Source organism: Chiloscyllium plagiosum, unplaced genomic scaffold (assembly GCF_004010195.1).
Source record: "Chiloscyllium plagiosum isolate BGI_BamShark_2017 unplaced genomic scaffold, ASM401019v2 scaf_13995, whole genome shotgun sequence".
NCBI classification, from domain to species: Eukaryota; Metazoa; Chordata; class Chondrichthyes; order Orectolobiformes; family Hemiscylliidae; genus Chiloscyllium; species Chiloscyllium plagiosum.
This window is the reverse complement of record NW_025213358.1, coordinates 28,917-31,865: the sequence shown is the minus strand read 5'-3', so window position 1 is coordinate 31,865 and position 2,949 is coordinate 28,917.

The window sequence follows — 2,949 nt, the reverse complement described above, 5'->3', positions numbered from 1 at the left end:
ATCTTAGGTTTAAGCATTCCAAATAGGTCACTTTTTAATGTTCTCTGCCTCAAGGAGAAAATGACTATTCACTCTATCCTTTCATTGGATCCAGAATTCCTCCATATTTCTTCTAAAACTCCCTTTCACTCTCTCCTGGGCATTAAGATGTTCCATACTGAAGCTGCCCACAGCTGAATATAAAACTTCAAATGCGTCTTCCAGATAGTTTTTCTAGGTCTGTCACTGCTTCATTGGTTTTATCTTCCACGCCTCTCTGTAAAAACCGTAGTATTCTATTCCTTTCTCAGTAACTGTTTCACAGTGCCTCACAGCACCAGGTACCCAGGTTCGATTCCAGCCTTGGGCGACTGTCTGTGTGGAGTTGGCACATTCCCCTCCTGTCAACGTGGGTTTCCTCCATGTGCCCCGGTTTCCTCTCACAATCTAAAGATTAGGTGAATTAGCCATGCTAAAGTGTTCAGGGATGTTTAGATTAGGTGCATTACTCAGGAGTAAATATAGGATAATGGAGTAATGGGAATGGGTATGGGGGGATTTGTGTTCCAAATGTCAGTGCGGACTCGTGGGGCTGAAAAGCCTGTTTCCAAATTGTAGCGATTTCATGATATTCTATGATGTTTCAACTTCTCTGGCAACCGTCTGAAATGCAAACACATTAACCCTGAAGTCTCTCTGCTACTATACGTCCAGCGAAGTTGTATCATTCAGTCTGTATTGCCTCTCTGTTCTTTCTATCAAAAAGCATCGTCACCTGTACCTATATATTGCAATTTATCTGTCAGGTGTCTGCCGATTCTGCCAACATACGAATATTCATTCGAAGATGCTCAGTGTCATCCTCATTACTCACTCTTCCACAAACCACCTTATCAGTTGCGAATCCATATTCGAGTATTATCCTCTCTGTTGCGTTTGAGATTCTCTTCCTGATTCTGACAGCTATTATTATCGTGGCATGCATCACATGTCATTCATTTCCTTCCTTATTTTCTCATCAGTATCCTTAGTCATTCAGATTCCTACCATTTTGGATGCCTCAAATTTATTTCTGTTGGGCATGTAGTAAGCATGCACACTATTCAACTATATTTCAACTATATTATCCCATTTTCATGCATTGTTTCTTATCAACGTGCTCCAATTTAGATTTTAGACCCATAACATCGTTCATTTTCCAGATGCAATATTAATCATTGAGTGATGTTTATATACTTTGAACTGAATATCGAAAATGATTAAGTTGTTATCGCTATTGCCTAACTGCTTCTCCACTCCGATGCTCCGCACTTGGCCTGTCTCAGTTTGTCGGATCAGATACAGTACTGCCCCGTTCTTTGTAGGACTAGAAATTCTCAGTTCTCGGAAGTTCTCCCGCGCACTTTACAGAATTTCACCCCTTCTGACAGCGCACACCCCTGTAATCTATCAGCCTCCAAAACAGCCATCCAAGCAGATGGAATGCCGGCTGGCGCCAGTGCACGAACTCGTTGCTCCTCACCCCCGCAGCAAGTTGGTCCACAGCAGGAGACAGTTTATTGATCCTTCACGTCCTCAACATTACTAGCCAAAACACCATCTGCACCAAAACCTAGAGAGACTTCCAGACCGACCACTTGAGAACCCATAATGGTACCTACGCTATTTTTGGCCACAAAGCCTACCCATCATTTCCTGACCCAGGAGCTGTTATGTTGTATATGTGGTGCAGTGCCATTTGCATATCGTTTCCAGTCTGTCCCTTTACGACGCCACCATATCACAGGAAGCGAAGCCTCACCAATCTCGACCTGGTTCTCTCCATCCTTTCACCCAAATATGCAACCACTCGTTCTAAATAAAAACTCATCAGCTGGCCTCCACATTGGAGGAGGGAACCAACGACCAGCTGAATGCCAAAACTGTTGGCATCCCCAATGTGACCCTGCAATACTGGATGATCCAGGATTATCTGCTGTTCGAGAAAGTGGGCGCCTGCACCCTCATCGTTTCCGATTGCTGCACTTACACACCTAACCCCAGTGAGGACATCAGTAACCCAGCCTGGCATATCCAATGCGCTACCGCAGTACTGCTCAACCAAAAACCAAAATGGGACCTATGGAACTGGGCAAGAACTGTGGCAGTTTTCCTGAGGCACAGCCTTGCTACAGGGATTCATTTTCGTCATTACTATCATCGTCGATATCGCACTTCTTGCATGGCTCTTAAAATGTGTTTAACTCGCCAGCGTTTGTGCTTCAAGGTGCTACCCCCGTCCCCTTACTATGCATCAATGAAGGCCCACTCGAACAATAACTTTGCAACCGACACGGAATAGGCAGATTTGGACTCGGACTCCAAATACTACCCAACTGATGCTGGCCCGACCGCGTCAGATAACCCCCTAGTTCTTGGGACACACCCCCTTCACCTCAAACCCAGTTCTCAGACAAAAACAAAAAAAAGGAGGAATTGTCGGAGAGAAAAAAACTTCTCTGCCTGCCCACTACTTGTTTGCAGAAGCCATGTCGGTTATTAACTAAACACAACATACGCAAAATGCCTCAACTTGACCACAATCAGCTCAGTAACAAAACAGCAAAACAAGTCATTTTCTAAACAGCTTCCAGACTCAATGAATAAACTCCTTAGATGATCTGACAACAGTATTCCTAGCTCACAATAGCACCATCTCTATCGAAGTGATGCAAGGACATCCCCAGTCTCCTCAAGTACTGAACCACACAAAGCCTACCTAGACTGAGTGACACCTGATTCGACTGAAGATTGAATACCAACCTGCATAAGGATTGAAACGAGGATACTTGAGATGAGCACCTGCACAAGACGAGGAACGGACACCCCTGTTACAATTAAATTCTTTTTTCCATTCAATATAATTTAATTCATATTGTCTTGGAATTAACAATGCACGACTGGAACACGGATGTAACACTATGCACACTA